Raw genomic sequence first — 23,152 nt, 5'->3', positions numbered from 1 at the left:
AGAAGTAGTCACAATCAAGCGACAGTAGTGAGGTGCTTAAAAATGTTATTAGGAAGGCTAAGAGTATGTGGTATGCAAACAGAGAAGCTAATTCACAAGATAAAATTAAAACCATATGGTCAGTTGTGAAGGAAGTGTCTGGTCAGCAGCACAAGCTCGACAATATTAAGTCAGTTCGCAGTAAAAATATTTCTGTTACTGATAAATCAGATATATGTACGGTGTTTAACAATCATTTTCTGAGCATTGCTGGTGAATTAAATAGAAATTTAGTTCCTATAGGGAATCATATAACTTTCTTGGCAAATGCCTTTCCGAGATTGATGTCTGAAATACTCCTCTGTGATACAGACAAGGGGGAGATATAACTGAATAACTGAAGACTAAGGACTCTCATTGATATGACAGAGTGCCTAGCAAAATATTAAAGCCCTGTATTTAGCAATATTTGTAATTTTTCCTTTAAGAATGGTCAGTTTCCTGAACAATTAAAGTACTCGGTAGTAAAGCCGCTTTAAAAAAAGGGAGAAATGGATAATGCAGACAATTTTAGACCTATTTCTATGCCATCAGCATTTGTCGAAGTTATTGAAAAGGCTGTGTATGTAAGGGTAATTGATCATTTTAGATCACATGATTTGCTATCAAATGTACAGTTTGGCTTTAGAAGTAGATTAACAACTGAAAATGCTATATTCTCTTTTCTCTGTGAGGTACTGAATGGATTAAACAAAAGGTTTCAAATGCTAGGCATGTATTTTGATTTAACTGAGGCATTTGATTGTGTAGATCACAAAATACTGCTAGAGAAGTTGGACCATTATGGAATACGGGGAGTAGCTCACAATTGGTTGACCTCTTATTTTAGCAACAGAGAGCAAGAGGTCATTATTCACAATGTTGAGAATGGCTGTGATGTGGGGTTTCAGTGGGGTACGGTCAAATGGGGGCAGACCCAGGGATCAGTGTTGGGGCCCCTCCTAATCCTTATTTATATAAATGATATGCCCTCTAGTATTACGGGTAAATAAAATATTTCTGTTTGCTGATGATACTATCTTGGTGGTAAAGGATGTTGTGTGCAACATTGGCTCGGATTCAAATAGTGCAGTTCATGACCTAAGTTTGTGGCTTGTAGAAAATAACTAATGCTAAATCACAGTAAGACTCAGTTTTTACAGTTTCTAACACACAATTCAACAAAACCTGACATTTAAATTTCACAGAATGGGCATATCATTAGTGAAACTGAACAGTTCAAATTTCTAGGTGTTCAGATAGATAGTAAACTGTTGTGGGTAGGCCAAGTTCAGGATCTTGTTCAAAGACTTAGTGCTACCACTCTTACTATTTGAATGATATCTGAAGTGAGTGATCATTCGACATAAAAATTAGCCTACTTTGCTTATTTTCATTCGCTTATATCATATGGTATTATATTTTGGGGTAACTCTTCCCACTCTAAAAGGATATTTTTGGCTCAGAAAGAGGCAGTTCAGGCAATAAGTGGTGTAGGCTCACGAACCTCTTGTCGAACCCTGTTCACGAGTCTGGGTATTTTGACATTGGCCTCTCAATATATAGATTCCTTAAAGTAATTTCTTGTTAACAATATTAGCTTATTCCCAAGAATAAGTAGCTTTCACTCAGTTAATACGTGGCAGAAATCAAACCTGCATTTGGATCAGACTTCCTTAACTGTTGTACAGAAGGGTGTGCAGTATACTGCTGCTTCCATTTTCAATAAGCTACCACAAAAATTCAAAAATCTTAGCATTAGCCCACACTCTTTCAAATCGAAACCGAAGAGTTTCCTCATAACTCACTCCTCCTATTCTGTCAAGGAGTTCCTTGAAAAGTTAAGTTGATACTTCTTGTATGGTTGATTGCATTTACTTAAACTTATGGACTGACTGACTTTCGGGTTCATAAACATTTATTTTAATCTGTTACAACTTTTATGTTTTAATTTCATGTACTGACACGTTCCATGACCTTGGAGATTCGCTCCCCAATTTGGTCCTACAGAACCTGACATGTAAATAAATACATAAATAAAATAAATAGACATGAACGGTCAGGTGATTGAATGTATTCCCAGTTAGGATGTAGATGGCAAGGAACACCTGACAGAATATGCATTGATACAGATGAATAAGCAGAACACAATTATTCAACCACACAGATGGAAATGTTGGCTGTTATTTATGCTATTACATATTTCCATTGTTATTTGTACATGAAAAAGTTTAAAGTTGTGACAGACCATGCTGTGTTGAAGTGATTGCTGGGACCACAAGAGGCTCCAAGTATGTTAACGTATTGTGCTCTGAAATCAAGTGAATTCAACTATGAAGTCATACACCAATCAGGAAAGAAAAACAGAATTTTGAGAGCCCCAGTGTGGTGCCAACTGCGCTTGAAATGATTAACGACTATCATATGACCTTATACATGGTATTTCATTACTAATTGTCTATATTCAGGGATATTACAGGAACGATCATTCGAAGCAAAAAAATCTGGTAGAGATGGACTCCAAAACGCATGTCGTAAGAGCTATGAACACCTCATATTCGATACTGTGAACCAAATCTCTTGTACCATGAGCTCTTTGCTTTCCATATTTTGGTAGGGGGTAGTATGGACCAAACCAAGAAAAAATTGTGTAGTAAACATAGGCTCTAAAATGCATACCTTACGAGCTATGAACCCTTGTTCAGTAGAAAAGTTGTCTTTTACAGTAGCAAAGCTATTAAAGATATGCATTTTAGAGTCCACTTTTACCTGACAATTTTTTCTTGTTGTGGTCCATTCTACCTCATCCCAAAATATGGAAAGCATGTTTCATAGTATCAAAGATGAAGAAAGCTCATAACTAGTACAGCATGCATTTTAAAGCAAGTACAGTGGCAAAGACAATGGTGAAAAGCTGGTTGCTGAAGTTTAGTGTTCCTGATACAATAATTACAGATCAGGGCACTAATTTTATATCCAGTATGATTAAGCACCTATGCCATTTACTAAGCACTCACAAGCTCAGGACTAGCCCTTGGCTCCCTCAGTCTATCAGGAAAACAGAATACATTCACTGTACAGTTGGTAAGATGCTGAGTTGTTGTTGTGAACTTCCATCACAATGACTGGTACATTTACCTTCTGTATGTCATGTCAGCTTACAATTCTGATGTCCAGTGTCGTGTTGGTCCATCACCATATGAGGTAATATTTGGCACAAACCTGCCTTCTCTTTTGAGGTGATTAAGCCTAAAATTGGAAAAACTGGGAATCAGTTACGAAGTTTGCAATGACATTACACGATGTTTGGAAGAAGTTAAAGAAAGCAAACACAGAAGCACTCTAGCATCAAGAGCTAGTAGGATGACATATCGGCCAATTACTGCAGTTTGGAATTGGCCAATGGGTCTTAGTGACGAATCCCTGCTCACCTATGGACAAAACAAAGAAATTCCTGACAACACCAAAGACCATAGCAGGTCATAAAAATGAAGTCACTCATTAATGTAAAGTTATAATTACGAACAAAGACTCCCATTGTTCATGATGGACATGTTAAGCCATTTAAGGGAATTGTGATGCTCTGCTGCAAGTGCTGACATCACTGCCAGTAGAGAGCACTAAATCTAAGAAAGCAAGGGAAGAAGGATGAGCAAAGTGTGCAGTATGTGCCTTACGCAATTAAATCACAATGAGGAGTAACAATGATTGTTTTGTTTTAAGACGCTAAAATAACTAAGGTCATATGCATCCATGTCAGAACAAATGGTTCAAATGACTCTGAGCAATATGGGACTTAACATCTATGGTCCATCAGTCCCCTAGAACTTAGAACTGCTTAAACCTAACTAACCTAGGGACAGCACACAACACCCAGTCATCACGAGGCAGAGAAAATCCCTGACCCCGCATGTCAGAACAGTAGAACACAAAGATGAAAAAGGAGTTAAAAGCAACTACAAGTTAAGCCCAATCAACGGACAGCCTCTCTTGGAGAAACAGCCATAAAGACAATGGAGGTCCTGAACTAAAGACTAAATGTGTTTCGCCATACTGCTACAATGGATAAAAAGTAAAACATGTTCAACAGCTCTCTCACTGTTCACTAAAATGGCCAATAAATTGGATGGCAAACATATAGTACAACTTAAGTGGTTAAAAAAGGGCATCCCATCAGGACATGCTGAACCGTTAAACGTTCATGAGAATGAGCATTAAGAAAGTGGTGGGACACATCACTTAACAAATGATGGCTAAAAAGACAGTGCCCAACACTCAACCTAGCTAAAATGATCTCCTCATGGCAAGGGGGTCAAGAGAAGGTTGTCCAAGCTACTGGGAGAGGTTTAATTCCCCGCAGCTTATTACCGTGAAGGGAAGACTAGTGGTGATGCCAAAGTGACACCACTTGCTGACAGATGGCAATAAGGAGATCATCGGAAGGAATGAAAGAACTAGCTGGCTGAGGTAGGAGGACTGCAACCTCGGCAGCAGCCTCGTTTTGCATCAGACCAATGTGACCGGGAACCCACATAAACATCGCTGTGGCCCCATCAAGAGTGAGGAAGTAAAGCTTTCCTGGACCCACTGCACTAAGGGATGGATGATGTGCATCACACACAGGCTCTGAGGGGTAGAGAGTCACAGCAAATGACACAATCGAACAGCCTGTGTCGCTGGATATACAATGTGGCCTGATACAGGGCCAGCTCTGCTGTAAATACTGAGCAGTCTTCCGAAAGCTGACACCAAAAATGCTTTGTGCAAATAATGAAAGCACACCAAATACTATGGTCAGTTGGAGAGCCATCAGCATCCAAAAAGGTACTACCGCGAAGTTCCGTGTGAAGATTGAAAAATCTTATGGGGATAGAGCGAGTCTGGAGTAGTCTCCTTATGAATCAAATGAAGTACAAGGTGAACATGAGCCGCTGCATGAAGCCAACGTGGTGAAGGGTTCACACCCAAAGGAAAAGTGGCAGGTAGTGTTAAGTTAAGCTGCTGGTGCAATAACCGAAAGCAAACTCCAGGAGATAACAGAGAAGAGGGACATGCACCATACTGACGGTCAAAGGAGAGGTCAAAGAAGGAGGAATAGGATGAGTGGCCAGGCACGGCAGACAAACGGCATGCATACCTGCTGAGGAGAGCATGTTATGTACAGTATGTAGTGGGTTGTTTGGGTGCACGACAGCAAGGTCTTCAGCGCCCGCTCCCAGTAACAGATTAAGATGGGTGCCAAGAAAACACTCAGAATAGTAAGATAAAACAGAACGTAAAATACAGGTAACAAGCTTGGAAAAATATGTGCCAACCCACACCGAAGTGTGGGACGAAGCATGCTGTCAGCAGTAAAACATGGACAACACAGGAAGAAAGTGGTAGAGGGAGCTAAAACAATATAGCAGATGGGAGTGGCTAGCTGACCGCAAGGAAAAAAGGGAGGAGCCAGCCACTTTGCAAGACACTAAAACCTCCAGCCTAAAAGTTTAGACCAGAGTCCAGACACCTCACAAAACTTTAAAACCCTAGATACACACATCTCATCATTAGCTAAAACACAGGGCAGATCCCCATCAACTTGTGCTTCTGCCCTTGCATCACGGTATGAAATGCAGTCTGTTAAAACGTGCCAGACAGAGATGTGCGCACCACAAGCATCACAAAACGGGGGATCATCCTGCCGTAATAGAAAGCTGTGTGTGAGAGGACAGTGCCCAATCCGAAGATGCGTGAGGGTCACTTCTTCCCGCCTCAGCAACCAGCAGGAGGAACGCCACAGCCAAATTGCTGACTTCACCAACCGCAGTTTATTGGCCGTCACCGCCAGCCATTCTTCCTCCCACAACTCCACGCACTTCTTGTGGAGTGCAGAAATGACAGACTGCAAGGGAATGGGACACTGGACCACATCCTGCTCTCTGCAGGCCTCCTTGGCAGCCCGATTGGCCTGTTCATTGCCCCATATTCCTACATGACCAGGCACCCAGCAGAAGGACACCTCCTTACCCTGCCGTTGGAGCAAGTACAGTTGGTCATATATCAGCTGGACCATCGCCTCAGTTGGTTACAGATTCTGCAGTGATTGTAAAGCACTAAGAGAATCAGAGCAGAGGAGAAATCGATTGCCCTGAACACGATCAATCCGCTCCATTGCCTTCAGGATCGCGTGGAGCTCCGCTGCGAAAACAGTATATTCATCAGGGAGGCGAATCCGGGTAACATATTAGGGAACACTACAGAACAGCCAATGAAATTCTCCTATTTGGAGCCATCAGTGTAAACGACGGTAAAACCGTGACACACATCTAAAACATCAAAAAACAGAGACTGGAATGTAAAATCTGGTGTACTTTCTTTCTTAAAATTAGTCAAATCTAAAATAAGTCTGGGTCTCCAGAGGAGCCAAGGTGGAAATCTGCTCCAACCGTGACAGAAAACAGGAAGACAAGCCATATCCATCGCAGAGAGGCAATCCCGTGCGTGAATCCCATAGGGCCGCGTCACTCGTTGCCGGTTATGAAATAGCCGTGCCAGAGGAAGCTGAGCAATGGTATGGTATACAGGTGTGTATGGTGTGGACAAAGTTTTATACGCCTGGCGCACTATAAGTAGCCGCCACCGCATATGAAGTGGCGGTTCACCAGAGACTTGGTATGGGGCTAGTTCTGAATGCCCCAGTGGCCAACCGAAGCCCTTCATGGTGTACAACGTTCAACATCTTTAAGTAAGAAGGCCTCTCAGACCCATACACCGTGCACCCATAATCAAGCCGAGATCGCACAAACGCCCTGTAAAACTGGAGCAGACAAGTCCTGTCGGCTCCCCATGTACTGTGGCTAAGATATTTTAAAATACTTAAAGCCTAAGTGACAGTCTGTTTAGGTCTTTAAGATGAGGTAACCACGTAAACTTCGAGTAAAAAACGGGCCCCACAGATCTCACCGTGTCTTTAAAAGCAAGGACAGCGTCCCTCATCCTCAACTCAGTAAAAGGTTACAAACGGAACGAGAACTGTGAAAAAGAACACAATATGGACTTCTCAGTGGAAAACTTAAAACCACTCTTCTGCGCCCAATCATCCAAATGTCTAAGAGTAAGTTGCAACTGACGCGTTGTTGTTGCAAGGCTTGAAGAAGAGCAAAACAAAGAGAAATCATCCACAAACAAGGAACACTGGACAGGACTTTTCACTATGGAGGTAATGCTATTAGTAGTGATGGCAAAGACTGTCACACTTAAAACACTACCCTGAGGGACACTGTTCTCCTGCTCAAAGCAGTCAGACAGGACGTCACCAATTCGGTATCTAAAATATCGTGGTGAGAGGAAAGACTGAATAAAAAGAGGAAGACAACCACGAAAACCCCATTCATGAAGCTGCTCCAGGATGAGACGCCTCCAAGTGGTATCGTAGGCCTTCTCGATGTCAAAAAATGCACCTAGAAGGTGATGATGGCGGAGGAAAGCTTGTTGTATAGCCGCCTCCAGGAGGGCAAGGTTATCGAAGGTGGAACGAACACTCCTGAACCCACACTGAAAGTGACTGAGGACTTGCCAGGATTCTAACATCCAGACAAGGCGCCGGTTGACCATCCACTCCCAGGTCTTTCCCGTGCAACTAGTGAGGGCAACACTATGGTAGCTACTTGGGCTCGTGTGGTCTTTCCAGGTTGTAAAAAAGGAATTAAAACTGCCTCACGCCACGAGTCAGGAAAGTGACATGACGCCCAAATGGCATTAAAAAGTGTGAGGAGGATTTCTTTGTTGCGCCTTGTGAGCTGCCGTAGCATACTGTAATGGATCCTGTTGTGACCAGGGGATGTGTCACGAGCTGCAGATAATGCAGAATCCAACTCCCACATGGAAAATGGGCAATTGTAAATTTCATTAGAGGTGGACTGGAAGTCCAGAGTATACCTCTCAGCAAACGCTCTATGGCACTGGAAACCCGGATCCTGACTGGCTGTTGCAGTAACCGTGGCAAAATACGCTGCCCGCTGCCATAGCATGGGCAATGTCTCGTGGATCCGTGTGGAGAGTGCCATTATTCATTACAGCAGCAATGGGTCACCTCCCTCCTCTCCCAGAAATTCTCCTGATGGTCTCCCACACAATGGAACTTTTGGTGGAATGATTAATGGCATTCAGGCACTGTTGCCACGACCTCTTCTTGCTCTCTCTAATAATGCGGCAACATTTTGCCCTCGCCACCTGAAAGGTGGCCACTGAGCGCCCATCGTGGTGGTCTCCTTTCGGGGCCCATGCCATCTGGCAGGTGAATCCAGATTGGGAAGTGATCACTGCTGTGCAAGTCAGCGACCACTTCCCAGTGAGCACTGGCGGCAAGAGCTGGAGAGCGAAGCGAGAGATCAATGGCAGAGAACGGCCCAGTCGCTGCGCAGAAGTGAGTGCTCTGTCCTACATTGAGCAAGTAGGCACAGGATGACAGGAGAAGCCTCTCAACTGCTCTACCCCTGGGACAGGTAATGGCAGAGCCCCCAAGTGCATTGTGGGCATTAAAATCACCACAAATAATGAACGGCTGGGGGAGCTGTTTAAGAAGGTCGGTGAGGGCCACTTCATCAAGTGCATCATGTGGAGGCAAGTAAAGAGAACATACGGTCAATGGATGACGCACGTGCACAGACACAGCGACGGCCTGTAAAGTCATCGTATGCGAGAGAGGCGAGGAGTGGTAGTCCGTCCTGACGAAAATACCTATGCCTCCTCTAGCTCTCTCTCCACGAAGGTTGTCCTTTTCGTGGAGTGTATAGCCTCAAAGCTCAAGGGAGTATGATGGATGGAAATAAGTCTCCTGGAGACACACACACAGTGGCCTACCCTGAGAGAGTACACAAAGTTCCTCCACATGCGTCCTGAACCCCTGCAAGTTCCACTGAAGTATGGGAGCCACCTATGACGGTGGTAGCACCTTCATCCTGTCTCTCCGATGGAGTGGGGAGACTGCAGCAGGTGGAGGGGCAGGCGTGAGGCGAGATGATTGTCCCACACATACGTTGTACTCCATCAGCTCTGGGGAAGAGACAGAAGAAGCATCACATAAAACGACATCTGCATGGTCGGACAGTTTACCACGTGATCTGACCCGCTGTTGCTGCTGTATAGGAGCTTTCTGCGGTTTGGTGGGCTTTGGGGGAGCTGACGTGGCAATGGTAATGGACCTACTGGGCTTCGGAACAGCCTCAGCTGTCAGAGGCACCAAGGGATGGCCCAAGTTCGCCACTGTACCTGTGTCTGCTGTTCAAGTAGGGGCTACCGGCTCAAACACTGGCTGCGTTGCACGTGCACTGACATCTGCAGGTGTTAGTGCTAACACTCACCACCTCTGTCTGCGTAGAGGCATCGGCCGTTGGAGTAGGCTTCTGAACCATGGATGCAAAAGATGTGGCAAAAGTGGCAGGTTGCATTGACTTGCACATCTTTTTGGCCTCACCATAGCAGATATGCTCGGTTGTTTTAATTTCCTGGACTTTGCATTCCTCTAAAAATATTCGGCAGTCCCTACTCCAAACAGGGTGGTTTCCTGAGCAATTTATACATTTGGCTGGAGACGAGCACCCAACTCCTTCACGAGCAGGTTAGTTTCTTACTGGGAAGTGGAAGTTTCCACTAGCAAGATCCCATTACACAAACGCTTCATCGATTTTAAGGAGCCACAGATTCCCTTCAATCCCTTTTGTATATAGAAGGGCGAAACCTTCTCGAAACTACCCTCCTACTATTTCACAATGAGAAACGCATTCTGATTACCATAATGCATTCTGTTACCAAAGACTTTACGTGTCAAAGAAGTGCCGGAGTCAGGGGGACTGCATGCACACTTAAGAGAATGGGTGTTAGAACCTTCCAGCGGCCCACCCTTTCCGCTGGGAGGAGGAAAAGAGGATTTTGAAGGACCCATTTTGCTCCCATCAGCAGCTAGTGAACTAGAAGTCCACCTAGACAGTGCCCCGCGTGCCTAGGTAAGCCTTATAGAACTGAGGTGCAGCAGGTTCCCCAGAGGCCCAGAGGTTGCCCGGTAACGACTGTTCCACCTCAACAGCCATGCATCTTATCAGCGCGCAGCACACCTTGTGATTGAGGGGTTGTTTATAAGAGGTTCATTCCATCCTCGCGATCCGGGCAGTCAAGCCAAGATCCCCATTCCCTGAGATGCACAACATTCCACTGCCGCACAGCACAGTGGTCGCTGAAATATGCCCACAGCTTACAGTGACGGGACTGGCAGCACTTACCAGTTCCCAGCTCAGGAACCTCAGGGTCGCCAAGCCCGTACCAGGCACGTGAATGCCGAGCCCCTGGGGGTGCTGAGGAGAGCGTCATGTATGGTGAGACAGTCACAGTTTGGCAGCTTCTGCATAGAGACTCTCAACCAGGGTAGTGAGAAAGGCACCAGTGGCCAAACGGATGCCACCATGATGGACTGTGCTTAGACGGCATAAGATGGATGGATGTACAGATGCATAAATGAAACATTCATAGTTTACTTTCAAAAGGACAAGGGACTGGTGCAAATGGAGGAGGGTGATCCAATATGTTCCCCAGGAAGTACCACAGAGAACACACAGGATACTGAGGGACAGAGTACAGTGGGCAGCCAGGTAAGTCACGTGGGGGGGGACCAAGAAAGTTTCCAATTGAGCATGAGCCCCAGAATTTCGTAGTTTCAACGAATGGAAGAGCAACAGCCCCAAGATATAAAGATGGTGGAAGAAACCCATTGTGCCACCAGAAATTCATAGAAACAGTTTTGTCAGTGGAAAACTGAAAGCCATTGTCAATACTCCATGATTAAAGAAGATTGAGACAGTGCTGAAGACACTTCTCAAGCAGACAAGTCCATGGAGAATAACAATAAATGGCAAAATTGTCAACAAAAAGGGAGTCGGAAATGCCGGTTGGGAAACAGGCCATAACAGGGTTAATGGCGACAGCAATGAGAACGACAGGATGGAACTGTGAGGCACACCGTTTTCCTGGATAAAGATCTCCGACAAGGCAGAACCCACACATACCTTGAAAACCCTGCCTTTTTAAAATTCCTGAAGGAAATGGGGCAAGTGGCCTTGGAAGCCCAATATGTACTGAGTAGAGACAATAACAGTCCTCCAGCAGGTGTCCCAGGCTTTGTCCAAATCAGAAAACACGGCCACAGTCTGATATTTCCACAGCAAACCATTATCGTATGAGTTCACATAGTGATGAGATGGTCAATTGCAGAACGGCGTGCTCAAAATCCAAATTGTACAGTGGTTAGTAAATTGCGAGACTCAAGCCACGATACCAGCCTGTCACGACTCATACATTCCATCACACTGCAAACAAAATTGGTGAGAGAAATAGGGCAATAGAGAGAAGGAAGGCGTCTGTCCTAACTGGGCTTAGGTACGTGTATGACAGTGGCTTCACGTAAGCATCTGGGAAACGTGCCATCTGTCCAGATACGATTGTACATATGAAGGAGAAAGTGGTTGCCCGAAAAAGAAAGATGAAAATCGTCCAGCCCTGGGGTGGAGGAGTGGGATGAAATGTGAGCATGATTGAGCTCCCTCATAGTAAAAGCAGTGTTGTAACACTCAATTCTGGGAAGAGAAGGGTATCACCTGAGCCTCATCCCCTCGTTTCTGATGGATGAAGGCAGGGTGACAGTGGGTGGAGCTCAACACCTCCGCAAAATAGTGGCCAAAGGTGTTGGAAGATAGCAATAGGATCCACTACATCATCATCTGCTGCAGTCAGGACGGAAACTGGGGAATGGACCTTGGTCCCAGAGAGCCGTCCGAGTTTGGCCCACATGATGGAAGAGGGAGTGGAACTGTTAAAAGAACTAATATTCAGCTGTCTTTTTTTTGCCATCCCAAAGAACACGACAACACTGCACATGCAACTGTTTATAACAATTACAGTTCTGCATCATTGGATGATGGTCAAAAACGAGGAGCCCATGTCTCCGTGTGCGAATTGGGTCACAGTATACCTCAGTCAACCATGGGACAGGGACATTGTGTGGTAAAGAAGAAGTGCGAGGAATGAAATATTTTGTGGTGGTTAGGATAACTTTGGCAAGGGATTCTGCCTGGTCATCACAATTGTGGAAAAGTTGTTTGCCGAAGGTCGCTAGGGAGGAGTGAAGCCTCCAGTTGGCTTTAGAAAGCAGCCATTTTGGTTTGCACATTGAGGGAGGGAGGGGGGGGGGAAGGGGGGGGGGAGTGTGTAGGAGTCAGCAAATGGATACCGCACAGTAGTAAATGGTCACTCAAGTATTTCTCACAGAGAATAGACCACTCGAGGCTACGGGCAAACTGGGCAGTGCAGAATAAGAGGTCCAAATGGGAATCAGTGTGTGTCGAGTCTGACAGCAACATGGGTGCTCCAGCATTAAGGCAGATGAGGTTGAGTTAATTGAGGTCAGCCAAGATGGCATGTCAAAGACAGGTTTGCAAAGAGCCCCAAAGGGGATGATGCGCATTAAAGTCATCGAGCAGCAAAAAGGGGTGAGGGAGTTGCCCAATCAGCTGGAGGTAGTCTGCCCTGGTGACACCGAAAGATGGAGGAATGTAAACAGTACAAAGGGAAAAGATGAAGCAAGGAAGGAAAATTCAGACTGCAACAGCTTGCAGCTAGGTGTTCAGGGAGACGATGTGACTATGAAGATCATCCCAGATGAGCAGGATGACTCTCCTATGAGATGGAATGCCATCTTCATGGGGGAGGTAAAAGCGGACCAGAAAGAAATGCGCGAGGTCAAAGTGATAGTGAGGACACAATTTTGTTTCCTGGAAGCACAGAATAAGAAGACACTGCTATTCCAAGAGCATCCATAATTCCTACTTGTTGGATCTAAGGCCGTGAATGTTCCACTGGAACTTAACGAGGAAAGGGGAGTGGAGAAAAAGTGAAGGGGTGTCACCTAGGCAGCTGCCAAGTGCCAGCCTTTGAAGATACTCTGCTACAGGGAATGGCGCAGAGGCTGGAGGATCTTGCTCCACGCGATCTACAGAGGCATCGGCATTCTCCCACAGTCACTCTGTGGAGTCCAGGGCAGAAAAACATTTGGTGTTGCGCACTGGTGACACGGAGGTCAGCCAGGTGAGGGTATCACATGGTGAAACCATTGATGAGGATCTCCATGCAGGCAAAGGAGAAGACCGTTTGCCTCTGTTTTACTTCTTGGAGTCTTTGTGGTTGGCAGATGATGATTCAGGTGTTTGTTGGCTGGAGGGACGTGAAAAGTCTTTGTAGGAGTATTCCTTTTGTTCTTTCCACCCTGCTGGTTGTGGAACAGGTGATTTCGCCGAGTGAGGTGAAAATTTGGTGGCTGGTTGCACAGTTGGAGCAGAAAGAGATCGGGATGCTACCATGACAGGGCGATTTTACATCTTTTGTGGAACGAGATGTAGCAGGAATGGTATCGTAACTGCCGGATGGTAAAACGCAGGGTTTCTGACTAGCCAACAACTTACGACTGACTGGGTAAGGTACTTTTTCCTTCACCCAGATCTCCTGGACAGCCCACTCATCAAGATACGTGGGACAATCACGGAAGGAGGCTGCGTGGTAGCCATTGGAATGATACAGCGAGGAGGAAGAGGAGGAGGAGGAGGAGGAGGAGGCAGACACTTGTTCTTGTGAGCATCCATACCACAGGTTAAACATTTGGCCAGGTGTCAACAGGACAGTCGAGTGTGGTTGTAACGATGACACAGGCAGCAGCGCATTGGGTTTGGAATGTACAGTCAGATTGTGATAACTTCATAGCCTGCTTTGATCTTTGATAGAACCACAACCCTATCAAGTGTGAGGAAAAGAGAGCATGTGGGCACTAAAGATGCATCTACCTTTTTCATCACCCAATGGACTTCAATGAAGCCTTCATCAAAGAGGTAAGTTTGGATTTCTGCCTCAGACAGACCATCGAGCAGCCTAGTGTAAATAACACCGACGAAGAATTCAGTGTTCCACGGGCCTTGTCACGAACAGGATAGCTGTGGAGGAGCGAAGCTGCAAGCAGTTGTGCTTAACAATCACAAGTAGTCTCCAAAAGTAAAGTGCCTCTATGTAAACAAGAGCAGGATTTTACAGGGCCAGTGGTTGCATCAATACCTTTCTGAATAATGACTGAATGAATCGTAGCAAAAGACTGACGTCTTCAGTACACGAAACCACAAGGAACTGCGGTGCAGCTGGGAGGGTCTATGAATCGTTAGATTCTTTCAGTTTTTGTTTTGTGTACTGAGATGATGATGTTGGCCCACTGGAGGAAATACCCCACAATTGCCAGCGTCTCTGATGGCACGCTCCTTCCAATTGTGGAGGCCCTCCTCAGACAGGGGCACGCCCACCTTAGGTGATTGTTCACACCTCCCAAATGCCTGACAGAGGGACCAATTGGCAATTTGGGATGGTAACAGCTCAGGCTATCAACCCTCCCTCTGGCCGGCCTGTACCAAGGGATAGGTGTGAACCCTACCTGTCGACCCGGGGATGGGAATTACACATTACCCGGTCACCTGTCACGCATCAGACGTACGGGCCAGCCTTCAGGAGAGCGCAGAGAGGAAGAAAAAAAAGAGGATCCTCAAACACTGAAGTGGAGGAAAGATAGGAGAATGGGGAAAAAAACCACAGTGGAATGACTGTTCTGATATCAGGCTACTGAAAATGCAGGATACATTCCCAAAAATATCCCATACATGCTCCGCAAGGGAGGGGAAAAAGAATAGCAAGAGGACAGACGTGCAGCACGAAAGGGAAAAGATGCTGCAAAGGCTGGGGCTTCGTGGTAGCCGAGCACGAACTCGCCAAAGAATGAAGACACTCCCGGGTGTGGGGCGTTGTGTTTTGGGGCTTCCTTCACAAACATTCAAACGGGTGCAATAACCCTTATGATCCCACATCCCTTCACGGGAGGTGTAGTGGATGCACTACAAAACTGACAATTCAAAACAAGAGTTTTAACCTCTTGCCACTGAAGTTGAGACATGATGCACAAGAGATAAGGAACAAAATACAAAGACTGCAGGAAACATTTGTGGAATTGCATTGGGAAGCAGAAAAAGGAGTATTAACAAAAATATGGGGAGAATACCAGCGGTTATGACTTTTGTACGAGAGACAGAGAGAACAGTTACGTTAGGTAATGGACCTAGCACCACGAGCATTGGTGTGATTAACAAGGATGGGGTAACAGTTCAAATATCAGTGTAGTTCCCAAGGTTGAGTGGGGATACACGGTTCATCTGCACTCAGTGAAATGGAGAGCCATAGGCCAATTTGTATTGGTAAAGCAGAGGAAGTGTCACTAGTCTCAGACCGGAAGGAAACCTACGTACCGATGTTGGCGTACGATAGTGCCGAAGAGGGAACGGTACAGTATGTCTGGAGAGGTGGGTTCAGGCTAGTGTGCTGGCATGTGAAGTACTACTACTTTCAGAGGAGCCAGAAGCAGCCAGATGTCAGAAGGAAGCACTAACATTGCACCCATATTTTCCAAAATTAGGTTCACTCTGTATTTTCCCCCACAGGTGGCAATAGTGAACTGCTAAGAGCAAGAAAGGCCGAAGGGAATCACAAGGTTAGAGTTACAGGATGGCGGAATGCTAGTCAATGGTACGTAGCAGGGACAATGTTTCGGCTTCCAGCTACTATCACTGGAGCAACGATGAGAAATCTGATCCGGCATTTATTGTATTGGCTGGAGATACAGCCAGATATGTTGACTACTAAGAACCTAACCTTTCTGAATGAAACACCCAGGATCTCCTCAATTCATTAGATGAGTCGACAGCATCACAAGGGGACAGATAACCACTAAACACGTGGCACAGTACGTACGGGAGCATCGCGATAAGCGACACCTCAGTGTTTTAACTACATCAGTTTCTAGCGTTGTATTGATTCTGACTGCATTTTCTGTTCTCTATATCTACCTCAAATAGAAATCCAAACACCACCCTTGATCTGAGAAGTACATCAAACACCGATCAACTGGATAACTGGTAGCAAGTAAGGATTACCCAAGTAAGATAGAAGTACAACATACTTTTTAAATGACGAGGAATAAGTGTGATTGTTAATTGCAAAATGTTTGAGAGAATGTGTTAAGATGCGAGAAAGATTGTACTAGTTTGTAAATAACTCAGTGGGAAGACATTTTCGTGGGGGCACGAGATTGTCCAGAGGACTGACCTTAGCTAAGATGTTTCACCATTAAGAATATGGTCAATGAACTTGTGATTTAAACCAGACTAGAATAAGGAAGAAACAAAGTGTCCCATATACAAACGTCATTTTGTGAATATATATCAAGAGTTATAGAAGCACTTTAAGCAAAATCTGGGGCATACTTTTTAAAGGAGAGGGGTGTGTGGCACCACAAAATATTGTACTTGGTGTAGCCAGGTAAAAATTAAGACACCTTCCCTGGTATTGCAGGAAGCCATAGAAAGGATGAGTGTTAAGCAATGCCACAGTCTGATGCCAATTCTGTAAAACGACAACATATGGAGAGACGTGGCAGCACTCTGTTGATCACAAACTACGAAGAAAAAAAAAACTTGTTCAGAGTGTAAGAACATTCATTCAGGGATCTGAGAAAGCAGAAGATGTTAGTCAGTGCCTCCAAAGAGTGAAGTTGGTTAATATTACCTCTCTCGTTATGTTCCTTCAGGAGATGACAAAACAAGAACAGCAGAACGAATTTATTTATCACCAGTCAAAAGTGGTGTCAGGCTACTACGGTTTGTTGCCTTTTCCAGGCTTGGGATGCCGCTGTCTGAAGTGACCAGCAGACTCTCTTAGTCCCTTCACCGCCCCTGTATCGGATCCCTATTCTCAGATGTTCCCAGACATGCCAAGTCTGCTGACACCCAGCTACGAAGAGCAACCTATGTTGATCTGCTGTCTACTCATCTAACAGTCTGCAAGCTTCTACAGAATCACAAATCCCATCCTGGGAACTCTACCACTGCTGGTCGCAGTGCCACTATTCGTGCCGTGTCTGATGTAACAATATTAGTGCCTCTCTTCCAGCGGGTTTCCTGGTGGCCTACAGTATGAGCGTGGAGACTTGCAGCCAGACTTCCACCATTGCAAGGGTAAGTGGGCTTGCTGTTACCCACTTCTGCTTCTGTTGGCAGACTCCAATGCTGGGGGTTGCATCTCCTGTTTTGGGAGCCGCAACGTGATCTGGTACGCCTACGCGAACCCTGTGCCGAGATGTTCTGCTACAACTAGGCAGTGCAGCAGACAAGCAGGAGAATGACCTGCTGCTCCTGACATCAATCACCACGACAACACTGGCCATGAGCTGACAACAGCATCCCTTGACTGGGCGCGTACTGCTCACCTACAAGCACTAGTGGCCTGGAGCAAAGTCCCGACTACTGTTGTTCTCTGAATAACAAATGTTAACGTTGTCAATACTGTTTTTGTAACATCCCAAAAGGCATCTGCCAGGCATCCACTCACCTCACAGCTGCTCACCCTGACCTGGGCGACTAATAATGACCTTCTGACCTTAATCTACCCATCACTGCCAGGGACCTCAACAGTCGACCAATGCGGTCATTACAATATGCACTGCTACTGCCCACTTAAAACTCTACAGATATTTCCCTTGGATGCTGTTGAGCCATTACAATCACAATTACCATTATTTCAACTCTCAATTTGGAGGGGGGGGGGGGGGCACTAATCCCAGAAAATGCTAGAATTGTATTGGAATCCTAGTAGTGCAGTGACATTTGAATCCTAGTAGTGCAGTGAAGTTCGCTGTGATTAATGTATATTCTACTTGTGTGTGTTCCTTGTGTTAGTTATAAATTTCTATACTCTATATAGTGTTTAAGAATGTAGGTTGCAGTAGGTACTGGGAGATGATGAAGCTTGCGCAGGATAGAATAGCATGGAGAGCTGCATCAAAACAGTCTCTGGACTGAAGACCACAACAACAACAAACAAACAAACAAACAAACATATAGTGTTAATATAAAATGAACACTCCTTGGGTCCATCTGCATCACCACTGATTCAAAAGGACAATCTGGCAAGAGCAGCATGATTTTGCAAAACAGACTTATGATGTAGCTGTGTACACAGAGTGGGGACTCACCTGATTACTGTTCAGTTTACAGACACATTATAGCATCAACATTATGCTGAATTTAATTTCGCCTTTGCCTGTTATGTGCCACAATCTGCACAAAATCCTCAGCTCCTAAAAACATTTCTGCCATATTACAACTTGGTGACTGTTGCACATCACTCTTTTGAAGAGCTTCCATTCAAAAAATTTGAAGTTCAAGAGCAGTGCAGGAAATATTCACTGAATTTAAGAGATTTAAGAGACTGTGTCAAGAAGTAAAGGCACACAAAAGACCACACATTGTTTAATACTTGGCTCATCCAGTTTTGCATTGACCCTCCCATATAATATTCTCCACAACTGTGGACTGAGAAAAGTGTGAGCAAATTTAAAGTAACTAACTGTGGGAATATACAACATGACTGTTTATGCAGTTATCACTTTTAAAGCCACACAGTAAATACGGGCAGTATTGCAAATTTCAACAATACAGCAAAGCCTACCAATTATTTCTGATAATACCTAGCGTAAACAGCAACAATCGAATATCCATTCCTAGGTTATAAGCCCAGGTAAACAAAACCAAATGATTCATTATGAACTGGCTGAGAATGCAGATAATTTTTAGTTTCTTTCTATAGTTCCACTGGACTGACCATTCACAGTAAGATACCTGCTTTCTGGTGTGTTCCAATTTTTTTTCCCCTAAACAGTGTTGGATGAGAAAGCAGTACATTTCACGGCAACTTCAACAAAGCAATAGAAAAACATCTCCAAATTTTAGCACCGTATTCCAGTATAAGCAAACTGCAAAACCACTTCAAATACTATAACATGGCAGTAATTACTAAATTTGTCAAACATTTATCAGTGTTGGTTAGAATGAGACTGATAGCAAGTAGCTAGTTCCAACATGGGCAGCACTGGGATTTCAAATCCAGCCTCACCAAACACACACAAAAAAATAAATGATGTTCCAATAAACTCATCAATGTACAATATGCTGAAATATCCTTAAGGGAGGAAAAGTGAAAAGAAAATTGTTGTAAACACATTCCATGATCTCATCTATTCATTACATGTAAAATTGTTAATGTATTGCAGTTTCCAAAAATCAAGAAATATGCCATCCATTTAAGTGCTACAACCTACAACCACTGCACATGAAAAGAGCAAGTAACATTTTTTAATCTCTGTGAAGATACTTAAAAGGAACAAAAATTATGATTTAATGTCCTCTTAAGGGCAAAGTCATCAGAGTAGGAACAAAAGCTTGGATTGGTTGCGGTAGGGGGGGGGGGGGGGGGAGGGAATCAGCAATCAGCAGTGTCCTTTTCAAAGGAACCATCTGGAGATTTGTCTTAAGAGATTTAGGGAAGCCACAGAAAATCAAACTCTGGATGGCCACATGGGGATTTGAAAAACTGACCTCTTGAATGTCAGAGCACCATATTAGCCAGTTTATCCCCCTGCTAGCTCAGATATTTAAAGAAAATTTGTTTAACTTCTTTTTTCTATAAAATACTTATAAAGGTTGGCCCACAGGAAATAATATATCTTCAATTGGCCACCCTGCAAAGGTGTAGATGTATTCAAACCATCTACTGCATCTAATCAGACCCACATCATATGCCATTCAGTTCAGTATGGAACGCTGGCCAGTGCATGTGCATACTGAGGCAATAGGAGAGTTATGTCACGTGCAGAGCATTGCAGTAGTCTATACTCCATGGTAGAGTCTGCCTTTTCCATGTTCCAGACAGATGAAACAATGGCGTAAGACAGACTGTGGAGCCAGTGTGAAACATAAGGGACCTGAAATGACAATCTGAATGCCAGTAAATATCCAATGATTTCATGCAGCTCTGCAACAAAGCCCACAGTGATCAGTCTGTCACCATTCTAGACCATCACAAATCCTTCACACGTCTTTGCTGAGGATTGTGAAATAGGATTTAAAGTTTCCTCCTTATAAGATGCAAGTGGCTCAACAGTTACGGCGGGGAGATAAAACTGAGTTGGTACAATTTCCACGCAATGTTACTGGATAGAATTGACCAGTAAGAGGCATTTCTGATGAATCCTGTGATGTTTGATGAAGCAAACTTTCATATGAATAGGTTTATCAATAAATCAATTTTTCAATATTACTCTAGACACAAATCTGTAGCTCATTCATTAAAAGTTGCAGGATAGCTCACATGTCATCATCTGGTGTGCTTTTTGACAGTTCACTGGAATCATTGGGCCATATTTTTTTGAAGACAACAACAATGGGAAGTCAGTATGTGTCAGTTCTGAGCAGTATGCAGCCTTCATCAATAATTTCTTCAGTCCACACAGTGCAGGGAAGTTTTCATCTAAACACAATATGGTTTCAGTAAGATGGGGCTTTTAACTCAATTACTAAACTGAGGTGCCACTTTCCACGTCGATTACTAATACGATTCAGTGTTATCCCATGGCTAGTGAGAGCACCTGATCTTTCGGCAGCAAATTTTTTTTCTGTGGGATCATCTTAAGAAAAAAGCTTTTTTCATGGCTCCACAATACTGATCAATTGAAAGCCATGATACAAAGACACAGAGAAAATTCTTCAAGAAATAGTTGAGAATTCAAAAAGGACCTTCCACAAACCTCTTTAGCAATGTATCACCAATGATGTACTTTTTATGAAAGAAACTTTTATTTGGCTTTTAAATAATGGTAACATGTGTAGAACAGTTATCTATAAGTTATACTGGTCTAAATATAAGCTAAACTTCGTAATAACCAAATGAAAAAGTACTACTTCCTGAGGGCAACCCTGTATTGGAACAATTTATTAAGCACTTCTGTGATGTTGTTGTTATGGTTAAACAAATGTATGATGAATTGTAAACCTCTTATTTGAATCTCATCCATTAACCCAACTTGGTAAGGACACCAAATTGCCAAAGAATTGGTCAAATGAAGGTTTCATATGTGAGCTCCTTTGTGAATAAACTGCACTTCCTACAAATCCTTTCAACAAATAAAAGCCTGGCTGGCATCTGATTTCCCCAAAGTCAGATTTTTGTGTCTACTCCACCTTATATCACTAAGTGCATGAACTCTACATCCTGATTTCTACGACTGATCACTGATTGGGTAGTCAAACATTATTATACTTTTCATTTATCTAGAAGCACAATATTAGATTTATTTATACTGACAGTCAGTAATCAGTCTTTGCACCAAGTACTGAAAATTACAAGTCTTTCTGGAATTTGTAACAATTTTCTAATGTCACTTTTCTGTACTAAATTGTACCAGTTTGTAAACAGTCTCTGAGTGCTACAGTATTATCTAGCACAACATAACACAATAAAGTGAACAGTAATCCTACTGAAACTTCCTTGTGGATTAAAACTGTGTGCCAGATTAAGATCTGAACTGGTAGGAACCTTTGCCTTTTATGGGTAAATGCTCTACCAAGTGAGTTATCCAGAAACGACTTGTCATCATCAAACAGAAATATTTTAGAGTTACCCATAATACTAGACGGCATATCATTTATATAAATAAGGAACAGGAGTGACCCCAACACTGAAACAGACTCTCATTCCACAACAGCAAATCACAGATTTAGAGATATGGGTCCTATTGCAACATAGACATTTAAATCTAATACTGCAAAGCATATCTGGCAAGAGCTCTACAACAATACAGGATAAAACAATTCACTGCATCAAGACAGTAAGTAGACCTCTAAACAAAATTAAAACTATAATGCAAGTAGTGAAAGAAGTTTGACAGTAGTAGGTGGCTGCTCATCATATTACATCTCATCACGGTTTGTGTTTTGAGACAGCCTTCCTTTCTGCAGCTACCCAACAAAAGCAAGAACATTTAATCAGTTATTAAAATAGTGGAAAGACTCATCTGTAAATAAAAAATATCAATTAGGCTGGGAATAACCTGTACAGATTATGTTAGAGGTACTCAGTACCCTGTTCAGCATGTCTTTGAGACACAGTCACTTTCCAGATCGGTTAAAACATGAATTAGGTAAAAATCACTTTATAACCAATGGAGACAATGTAGACAATATCAAGCCAATTTTCTTTCTATCAGTTATTTTTTTTTTGTTCTCCGGAGAAGAAAATGTATATGAAAAAAGGAACATATGGCCAAGGACGGCAATCCATCTCGTGGTGGAGTCGTGCTGCTTATTCGTGATGACATTCGTAGTCAAACCCTCTCACTCAACATCTGGCTGCAAGCTGTTGCAGTCCGCATTTTCCTTCCTCGCTTCACCTTTTCTCTTTGTACCGCCTAAATCCCTGTCATTTGGTTTCAGCAGGGCAGACTTCCTCTAGCTCGTTGGGAAATTCCCAACTCTTTTTGGTGCTCAGTGACTTTGATGCGCATCATCCCCTTTGCGGCTCTTTGTGAACCTGTGTCCGTATAGTGCCCTCTCGGTTGACCTTCTCGATCAACTCAACCACTTCTGCCTTAACACTGGAGCACCAACCTCCCTTTCAGACTCAACACACTCTTATTCCCATTTGGACCTCTCATTCTGTATTGCCCAGCTTGCCCGTCATCTCGAGTGGTCGGTTCTCTTTTAGACATACTTGAGCAACCATTTCCCCACATCCTATCTGTTTGCCGACTCCTCCCTCATCTACTTACTAAATTGTTGTGATGACCTTACAAACGTTATCCTTACCGCTGCAGAATGTTCCATTCCTCACATTTGCACTTTACCACATCATGTCCCACCAGTCCTTGGTGGACTGAGGTGTACCGTGACAATTCACGTGCAGAGACACACTCTCAGCGTTTTTAACACTGGAGAACTGCATTCAATGTAAACAGTAGCGTGCACGGTGTCATCACCCTCTTTGGGATGCCAAAAGAGCTAGCTGGATTTCATTTACTAATTCTTTTAACAGTTCCGCTCTGTCTTCCATTGTGTGGGCTAAATTCCAACGACTCTCTGGGCCCAAGGTCCATTCACCAATTTCTGGCCTGATCGGAGCAGATGATGTCATTGTGGAA

At 43.9% G+C, this 23,152-nt stretch overlaps 1 protein-coding gene across 1 annotated transcript in view; it reads right to left on the bottom strand.

The window, feature by feature from the left end:
• The window catches only part of LOC126248049 (heat shock 70 kDa protein 14-like), a 251,940-nt gene that overhangs the window by 87,228 nt on the left and 141,560 nt on the right, over nucleotides 1–23,152 (bottom strand). The gene's annotated exons all lie outside the window — the stretch shown is intronic.

This window comes from Schistocerca nitens, chromosome 3, assembly GCF_023898315.1.
Source record: "Schistocerca nitens isolate TAMUIC-IGC-003100 chromosome 3, iqSchNite1.1, whole genome shotgun sequence".
Taxonomy (NCBI): domain Eukaryota; kingdom Metazoa; phylum Arthropoda; class Insecta; order Orthoptera; family Acrididae; genus Schistocerca; species Schistocerca nitens.
Note: the sequence above shows the minus strand (reverse complement) of the source record. Positions and strands in the feature narration are given on the sequence as shown.